This window comes from Lytechinus variegatus, chromosome 8 (assembly GCF_018143015.1).
Source record: "Lytechinus variegatus isolate NC3 chromosome 8, Lvar_3.0, whole genome shotgun sequence".
NCBI classification, from domain to species: domain Eukaryota; kingdom Metazoa; phylum Echinodermata; class Echinoidea; order Temnopleuroida; family Toxopneustidae; genus Lytechinus; species Lytechinus variegatus.
Genome location: NC_054747.1, coordinates 11,210,697 through 11,221,248, shown reverse-complemented (window position 1 = coordinate 11,221,248; position 10,552 = coordinate 11,210,697).

Genomic DNA, 10,552 nt, shown 5'->3' with positions numbered 1-10,552 from the left:
CATTAACAATGGCATTAACACGACGTATTTGAACACATGGAAACAAATGAAACAAAATAAATAAAAAAAATGAAAACAAATGACCATGCATTGAATGTCAATTGGAATGATCAACAAATATTAACACAACTCATAGTTGAAAAAAAAACATATAAACTGCATCATTGAATACTTAAATCATGACAATTTGTGATCCCATGTATAGAATATAAAGTAAAATTGAACTGCAAATGGAAACATTAGACTCATTGGTAGAATTACATGTTGGCAATTCATCGAATTTCGAATAGAGTAATTCAGAAATCCTGAAAAAGTTAATGTATTATAATGACCTGAACATTTTTATATTGTTCTGTTCATGATTTCAACAGTTTTGACCAGTTCAATATAATAGTTCGGCATTTAAAACTGAGATTTCTTCGAAAATAAGTTGTGGAGAAATTATGTATGACAGACAGATTACTTGACTTCACAGGTCTTGTCAATGTTCAGATGCAGTGGTTGCCATGTTTGAAGGAAATCTCTTCGTTCTGTTTATGCGGATTCCTGTAGACAGATTTTCCTCGCTGTGGAGCTTGAATGCAGCTACAGCAAGATAGACGTCCGCGTTCCTCGGGGATCGTGGCCATTTGCAATTCCATGTAGATAATGTGAATGTACAGCAAATGAAACATTGGTAGGCCTATATAAAAACATGACACTCAAACACTCTCAGATCGGTTGTCATTTCATCAAATTTGAAAAAGGTAATTTATAAATCCTGAGAAGTGAATACATTATAATGATCTGAAAATCCAGTGTTCTGTTTATGATTTCGATAACTTTGATCAGGTTGGTAGACTAGTTCGGCATACAGTATAAAACGGAATTTCTTCGAAAATAATTTGTGAAGAAACTTCAATAATTTTTAGCAGTTTAAAGTTTGGCATATAAAACTGGAAATTCTTCGAAAATAATTTGTGAAGAAGTTATTACATAATTATTAAAGACAAGATTACTTAACTTCGAAGTTGGTCCACTTTCCGGGTCTAGTCGATGTCCCAGATGCTGGTTGCCTCGTTTGAAGGAAAATCTTCGTTCCGTTTATGCGGATTCTTGTAGACAAACGTTCCTCTCTGCGGAGCTTGAATGCAGCTGCAGCGAGGCGTCCACGTTCCCTTTTCATGGCGGGTGGGAGATCCGTTCTGATGGTGACACGGGCGAATTGTTCATCGGGCGTGGTCATCTGATCGGACGTCCCTGGCGTGGTCGCGGCCTGGGGGATGTTTCGAGTAGAGTCCTGGCTCGTAGAAGGCATGTCATCAGCCTGCTTGGGGTGTTGCCTTGAAGACTGCTCATACGCGTTCAATAAGCGATCGCGATCCGCCATTCTGACGAATCGTATGATAATTGGTCGAATCGTGGGCTGGTTACTAGCTCGTTGGGGGGCAGGCAGACGATGTGCATTTACGAGGGGAATCCGGACAGCTTCAGTTCTCGAGATTTTCATAAAATGAACAAAGATGTCATAAACAGTTTCATACACATTCTCATTAATGCCCCGCTCCCCGACTCCATACACCAAAAGATTTTGCTTTCTTTCGTGAATTTCTAAGAGAGTTATTTTTTCCTCCAATAGTTTAGTTTTTGAATCAATCTCCTCTTTCAACCTGGGCAATTTTTCTTTTTCTACTTGATCAATCCTACCCGAATTGAAGTCTACCGACTCTCTCAGCCCCTCAATCGCCTTCCTAGACTCAGCAATGTCAGCCGAAACAGAATCGAAGCGTTGGCTCATATCGGCAGAAAGTTTGGCGAATAATCCCTTCATTTCGGTGATAAGATTGCTCCCAGTTGAGTCGCTTTGCTTATGTTGATCCGAATTGGGCGGGATCGCGGGATCTGCGGTCACGTGACTATTCCCGCCAAGGTCGTCGGCGTTTGCGTGTAGTTGCGTTAAGGCACCCTCATTGGTATGAAGAATTTGAGGTTCAAGTACTTTTTCTGAAGCAGAATTCGATGTAGAATCCATTTTTTTCTTCGCTTTCTTGGTCACTTTCTGGTGATGATGAAGTCTTGGTGGGTGTCTAAGGTTGTAGGACCTGTTGCTCATCTCAGATCTATTTCATATCTTTAAAGCGGTACAATGTTCGGGAGCTCAAAAATACGCGTGTGTCACCTACGAGAGCATGTTGTCGAATGAACAATGTCACCTACGAGAGCATGTTGTCGAATGTTAACAAGTGTAAGCGGATCATTGTGAGAGAAGAATAGATTTGTGTCATCAGCAAAGATAATGAAAGATAAAATGTCAGATGCTCTGCAAAAATCATTTATATATAAAATAAACAAGAGGGGTCCCAGAATACTTCCTTGTGGCACACCACAATTAATATTACACAAATTGGAGGAATGGTCATTAAGAAAAACAAATTGTTTTCTGTTAGAGAGGTAATTCCTGAACCACTCCAAGGCCTTCCCACGTATGCCATAATGCCATAATTTATGAAGTAGGATGTCATGATTAATAGTGTCGAAGGCCTTGGAGAAATCCAGGAAAATACCGACCATGTGTGAAGATTTATCGACAGCATGAGCAACTTTTTCAACAAAGGATAATAAGGCGTGAATTGTACTGTGCTTTTCTCTAAAACCAAACTGGAAATTTGAAAAAACGTTGTTATCATTCAAAAATTTAATCGTTCGAGTATATATATCAGTTTCTCCAGAATTTTAGAAAGACATGGTAGTAGGGAGATAGGTCGATAATTGTGAATATTCAGTCTATCTCCTTTCTTATAAATGGGAATGACTTTTGCAATTTTCATGGAGTCAGGAACTTGTCCATGAAGTAAAGACAAATTGAAAATGTAAGCAAGAGGATCAACAATATATGGAATTATAGTTTTAAGTATAACGTTATTGATATCATCATAACCGGAGCTTCTTTTATTATCAAGATTAGAGACAATATCCATAATTTCATAAGGGGATGTCGGGGTCAAAAATATTGAATTTGGATTGGGTGTACCAAGAAATTCGGTAAATTGTTTGTATGAGGGCGCTATATCCATAGCAAGGCGGTTTCCGATCGATGAAAAATGGTCATTAAATATATTAGCGATGTTGAGGGGCTGTTGAATAATCTCGTTGTTTGATTTAACTTCTGAAATGACATCTTTATTTTCTGAGACATTCATAGCTTGCTTGAGAATTTTCCAAGTGTTTTGCATATCATGTTTATGTAGTTGTAATTTATTTTCGAAGTATCTTTTCTTTTCAATACGAATGATTTTAGTCAAAGTGTTTTTATAAGATGTGTATTTCAATTTGGTATTTTCTGTTCCTTTTGCTTTATATTTATAATAAAGATTATTTTTTCGATTAATTGAGCGAAGTATGGATTTGGAGATCCAGGGTAGTCTAGGGGACTTTTTATAATTCATCTTGTCATTTCTCCTTTTAGGAAGGTGAATGTCAAATTGACCTAAAAGCAAATCGCAAAATTTATCGTAACAAGAGTTAACCTCTTCTATGTCATAAATACAAGACCAATCCATATTTTCAAGACTTGTACTTAATCTGTTTAAATTGCCTAAATTGACGCTACGTCTTGAGGAACAAGCACCTTGTCGAAAGGACGGTTGTGCTAATTTGTAAGAAGTCATAATTGGATAGTGATCTGTAATATCGGACAAAATTATGCATGAATCAGGATGAGGTATAATATTAGAGAAGATGTTGTCTAAGATATAGTGATATATAGAAGATATAGAAGATATAGTGCGCTTAGAAATTCCCGTAGTAAGCGCCTTACAAAATTATTATTCTTTTCATTAATTAAGAAAAATGAGTAACATCAAGGTCGTCATTTCTTTCTCCCTTATGAACATATCTTTTTGCCGAACCTTCATTCACAACTATTGTTTCTACATTAAAAAAATGAAAATAAAGAAGATTTGTATGTCTTCCCTGAAGTAATGTTCTCGAGTGGGCCAACAAATCATATTTTTCGCCTGTCTGATTTCCAACAGGTTCTATGTGGTAGCATATTATTTATTACACACAATCACAGATTTATATTTGATTGTTTAGTCTATTCTATGAGTGTATTCCACAGTGTATTCACAGTGTGTTCATAGTGTGTTCACAATTTGTTCACAGTATGTTCACAGTGTGTTCATAGTGTGTTCACAGTGTGTTCATAGTGTGTTCACAGTGTGTTCATAGTGTGTTCATAATGTGTTCACAGTGTGTTCATAGTGTGTTCATAGTGTGTTCATAGTGAGTTCACAATGTGTTCACAGTATGTTCACAGTGTGTTCATAGTATGTTCAGTGTGTTCACAGTATGTTCATAGTGTGTTCACAGTGTGTTCATAGTGTGTTCATAGTGAGTTCACAATGTGTTCACAGTATGTTCACAGTGTGTTCATAGTATGTTCACAGTGTGTTCACAGTATGTTCATAGTGTGTTCACAGTGTGTTCATAGTGTGTTCATAATGTGTTCACAGTGTGTTCATAGTATGTTCATAGTGTGTTCACAGTGTGTTCATAGTGTGTTCATATTGTGTTCACAGTGTGTTCATAGTGTGTTCATAGTGTATTCACAGTTTGTTCATAGTGTATTCACAGTGTGTTCATAGTGTGTTCACAGTGTGTTCATAGTGTGTTCTTAGTGTGTTCATAATGTGTTCATAGTGTTTCATAGTATGTTCATATTGTGTTAACAGTGTGTTGATAGTGTGTTCACATTGTGTTCATATGGTGTTCTTAGTGTGTTCAGAGTGTATCCAGAGTTCACAGTGTGTTCATAGTGTGTTCTTAGTGTGTTCATATTGTGTTCACAGTGTGTTCAGAGTGTGTTCATAGTGTGTTCATAGTGTGTTCATAGTGTGTTCATAGTGTGTTCATAGTGTATTCATAGTGTGTTCATAGTGTGTTCACAATGTGTTCACAGTATGTTCACAGTGTGTTCATAGTGTGTTCACAGTGTGTTCATAGTGTGTTCACAGTGTGTTCATAGTGTGTTCATAATGTGTTCACAGTGTGTTCATAGTGTGTTCATAGTGTGTTCATAGTGAGTTCACAATGTGTTCACAGTATGTTCACAGTGTGTTCATAGTATGTTCAGTGTGTTCACAGTATGTTCATAGTGTGTTCACAGTGTGTTCATAGTGTGTTCATAGTGTGTTCATAGTGAGTTCACAATGTGTTCACAGTATGTTCACAGTGTGTTCATAGTATGTTCACAGTGTGTTCACAGTATGTTCATAGTGTGTTCACAGTGTGTTCATAGTGTGTTCATAATGTGTTCACAGTGTGTTCATAGTATGTTCATAGTGTGTTCACAGTGTGTTCATAGTGTGTTCATATTGTGTTCACAGTGTGTTCATAGTGTGTTCATAGTGTATTCACAGTTTGTTCATAGTGTATTCACAGTGTGTTCATAGTGTGTTCACAGTGTGTTCATAGTGTGTTCTTAGTGTGTTCATAATGTGTTCATAGTGTTTCATAGTATGTTCATATTGTGTTAACAGTGTGTTGATAGTGTGTTCACATTGTGTTCATATGGTGTTCTTAGTGTGTTCAGAGTGTATCCAGAGTTCACAGTGTGTTCATAGTGTGTTCTTAGTGTGTTCATATTGTGTTCACAGTGTGTTCAGAGTGTGTTCATAGTGTGTTCATAGTGTGTTCATAGTGTGTTCATAGTGTGTTCATAGTGTGTTCACAGTGTGTTCACAGTGTGTTCATAGTGTGTTCATAGTGTGTTCAGTGTGTTCATAGTGTGTTCATAGTGTGTTCATAGTGTGTTCACAGTGTGTTCATAGTGTGTTCATAGTGTGTTCATAGTGTGTTCATAGTGTGTTCACAGTGTGTTCACAGTGTGTTCATAGTGTGTTCATAGTGTGTTCAGTGTGTTCATAGTGTGTTCATAGTGTGTTCACAGTATGTTCACAGTGTATAAATGATTAACAGTTGTGGGTCGTTCAATTGGAGGCGCACATCAGTTTGACAATTGATATTAGTCGTGTCATATTTTTCTTTCCTTTTCTTTCCTTTTCTCCCAAGTATAAGCCATAACAAGAATACTGTGTCCTTAGAAATACCCGTAGGAAGCGCCTTAGAAATGTTCTGTATTATTATTATTATTGTTATTATGAATACGCCTGTAATTTAATTAAGAAAAGTGAATAACATTAAGGACGTCTTTCCTTTCTCCCTTATTAAAATACCTTTTGACCGAACCAGCATTACAAACCTGTGATAAACTTTCCATTCTTAGTATTGTTTTAACATTTAAAAAATGAAAAAAGAGGATCTTTTCTATGTCTTACCTGAAATAATGTTCTTGAGTGGGCCAACAAATCATATTTTATCGCCAGCCTGATTTCCAACAGATTTTATGAGGTAGCATATTATTTATTACACATAATCGCAGACTTATAATTCATTGTTTAGTCTGATATTGTCCTAGAGCAATTTTCCATTGTGATTCTACTTTTGTTTTTAATACTACAGTTTTAAGATAAGATTCTATTCAATTGTTCTGATTCGGAAATACTAATGGTGAAAACTGTAATTGATTATTGTGTAACCACCCTACTGGAAAGTGCGTTCCACAGTGTGTTTACAATGTGTTCTCATTGTTTTCTCAGTGTGTTCACAATATATTTCAGTGTATTTCAAAGTGTATTCATAGTATGTTCATATTGGGTTCACAATGTGTTCACAGTGTGTACACAATGTGTTAATAGTGTCTTCACAATGTGTTCACAGTATTTTCACAGTGTCTTCCACAGTGTATTCCACAGTGTTAATAATAATAATAGGCATTTATATAGCACCATCTATCTAGAAATATTCTATTCCGAGGCGCGTTGTTATTATTATTACCCCGGCTTTAGCTTGAGCTGCCTCTCAGCGCTCATGCATTCAAGGAATTAATCCTGCCGGGTACCCTCACCTGGGTCGAGTGCAGCACAATGTGGATAAATTTCTTGCTGAAGGAAACTACGCCATGGCTGGGATTCGAACCCACGACCCTCTGTTTCAAAGTCAGAAGACTTATCCACTGGGCCACAACGCTCCACATAATGTGTTCATAATGTGTTCACAATGTGTTCACAGTGTGTTCATAATGTGTTTTCAGTGTGTTCACATAGTTTTCAAAATGTGTTCATAGTGTGTTCACAAAGTGTTCAAAGTGTGTTCCACAATATGTTCACAGTGTATTGACAGTGCGTTCGTAGTGTGTTCACAATGTTTTCACATTGTGTCCACAGCGTGCTCTCAGTGTGTTAAAAGTGTGTTCATAGTTCACTCACAGTTGGTGGTATTCCGATAGCCATTGTTAAGTTAAACGTTGGTTAACTTAGACCACACTTTTATGGAGTGCCACTTGTCAACTCATTCACCAATTAAAATGATTCTTGTTCTGCTACAAAGAGTTGTAAAAATAATTAAGTCGTGAAATAGGAAGAATATGAAAAGACAAAAACATGATGAATTTTAAAGAATCAGTTGGTGCAAACAATTTTCACAAATATGGAAGAGGTATTATTAAGTTCATTTGTGGGTTAAAATTCTAGTTTAGGCTTGGGGTAAACCATGGTTTAATTATCGGAATGCCACCAAGTGTTTTTACAGCGTGTTCCATAGTGTTTACAGTTTGTTAAAGTGAATCCACCGTTTGTACCAAATTTAATGTGAACTCATAATTTCTCTGTAGATCGTTTCAATAAATAGGTAAAGTGAACCACATATTTGAATTGTAGACCTCTATGTGAACATTCAGTTACCTTGGGGTAATTCCATAAAATATGTACGTCCGACTCCCTATATGTGGGTCCTTCATGAAATGTTCTGTCTCTCGTTTCTTGTTTTTTTTTTGACAGTCTGTTATGTTCTCAAATGATTATGGCTTGGTCAGTTTATGAAGTGAAGTAGAAATTGAGTGAAAATGCGTGTCGGACGGACAAAAAGGTTGATCATTTTATGGGATTGTCCATTGTTTAGTATTAGTGGAGGTGATGGTGGTGGATGTAGTCGTGGTGGTGGTGGAGATGGTGGTGACGTAAAGTTTTTTTTTTATAAAAAAATTGGAAGTGAAATAAATTCTTCATCAATCGATGATGTTGATGATGATGACGATGATGATGATGATGATGATGATGAAAATGATGGTGATAATGATGAGAATGATGATGAAGATGATGATGGAGGAAGAGATGGTGATGATGATGATGATGATGATGAAGATAATGATGATGAAAGTTGTGATAATGATGATGATTAGGATTTGAATAAAATTTGGGTCCCATTCGAGTTCCGAGTGAATTACTGTGGTAGACAATACCGATATCCACTATCACTTTATTTGCAATTGAGAGATTTACGGTTGTTATCTATCACAACGATAGATTCATTACTTCGGATACCCAAACTGTGCATTGATGCAATGATCATGGGCGCTATTTACATTCACAGGGTGTTGTCAGCAAATAATAGGAATATCAGAGCGCTCCGTCAAAAATTTTACTTCTCAAATTGCCCAGTAAAAAGTTTAATATAATAATAATAATAAACAGTTCTTGTATAGCGCATATCACAATTATGAATAATGTCTCTATGCGCTTCCAAAGGACTTGGATATTATTACCCCAGCTGTAGCTTGGCTGCCGTAATTACTATGATTACAGCGCCCACGCATTTCAAGGAATAAATTCCTGCCAGGTACCCATTCACTTCACCTGTGTTGAGTGCAGCACAATGTGTTATAATTTGCTGACCAACCACTACGAATGATTGAAAGTTGTTATATTTCCCAAACTAAGAATCTTGCTATATGATTGGTTAAAAGCCAATCACTTGATAGAGGGAGGTTCCTCCGATCAGTACTCACAGTGATGTATTTTGTTGGTGTTGCTTTTATCGCTGATCTCTTCAGACCATAGGGTCATAACGGGCTATGAGGTAGTTTGAGTTTAAATTTTGCAACTGATTCTGATATATGTTTTGAATATCATTTCAAAATCCGTAACAAAAATTGATTTATGTATTAAAAATGCAATTTTTGGCTCACTCGCTTCCCTCGCTCACAGCATTTTGAAATTAATTTTGCCATTTATGTCATGTCTTGCCCCTAAAACTTTAGACTCATTACGCCACTGACCTCCGTCCAAACTAAAAAAAATGAAAAATCCCTTAAAAGAGAACAAAACAGCCCCCAACCATGAATACTGATCAACACCTATGTCTTACCAGCGTTTACATGCTATAACCATGATAACGGTGGTTTACTTTGGATTCTATGACGACAATTATGAAATATAGCACTTTCAACATTTTGTTGGCGTAGATGGCGTTCTTTGATGAACAAAAAGCAAATCAGAGAGTCGACGTCAATTTTGATATTTGCGGTGCGATTGTGCGAAAAAAAAATCACAGAGGGTAAAGCTGTTGTGATTTGCTTATCGCGTTATTAATTTTTTTTTATCATGACTGTAACAGAAAAACCACTTATCCTTCCGTACCTTAATTCAGATAGATAGATTTTAGATAAATAGATAGACAGATAAAAAGATGGATATATAGATAGATAGATAGATAGATAGATATATCTAGGCTTACACTAATCAGTCGGGTCGCGTCCATGTGCGAAATCACTCGGGTTTGGGATTTCGTTGGGGCGATTTTTTTTCTAACAGTGCCTTTAATGGGACAAACACGCTGGAAAAATAAAATTAAATGGAAATTCGAGTTTCGTTTTAAGCCGATAAGTACCTTAAATAGAATGTACAGGACTACTGTTTTATCATTTGTATGTTTGTATTATTCCGTTAGTGAAATACGTACGGTCTTAGTGAGTTCCTACAAACAAGCCCTCATGCCCCTGTTAATTCAGGTCTGAATTTCCTAAGTTTTCAGCTCGCGCTTCGCGCTCGTAATATTTGATGAGTGAGATGCATATGTTAATCATGATTACGATGACTACAAGTGCTTCATGTGTTTAGATGTAATTCTAACAAAATCAACAAGCGTTTGCATTGGATGACTGGTGAGATACGTATACTTTTTATGGATTTCTTTAAAAATAGTCCTTAAAATATCCCTCTTTTAAGGTCTTATATATACATATATATATACACACACACACACAAATTTCAGCTCGCGTTTCGCTCTCGTATTGTTCAGCGAGACAGGTAAGTATCATGATTACAAAAATTTGCTTATACAGTGCGTATCAAATAAAAAGTTTACACTTAGAAAAAATCCTGTAAAATTATACATTTGTAATATCCTGAACATTTTTCCACATTTTAACATTGGTACAGATCCATTCAAGCAAATGACGATATAATACTGTCGAAAAATATTTCCGCTTGAGTGAGCACCACTTACTTTTGAAAAGTTAGTGAAAAATGATTTGCGCAGAACTTTAAAATAGTTATGCGAATAAAAGTAGACCTTATTAATAAATAACATGTGGCATTTAGCTAGTAAAATTGATTTGAAAATATCTTTTACCCTTTTTTACTTGTTTCCTTGCCCAAAACACCACAACCCACCC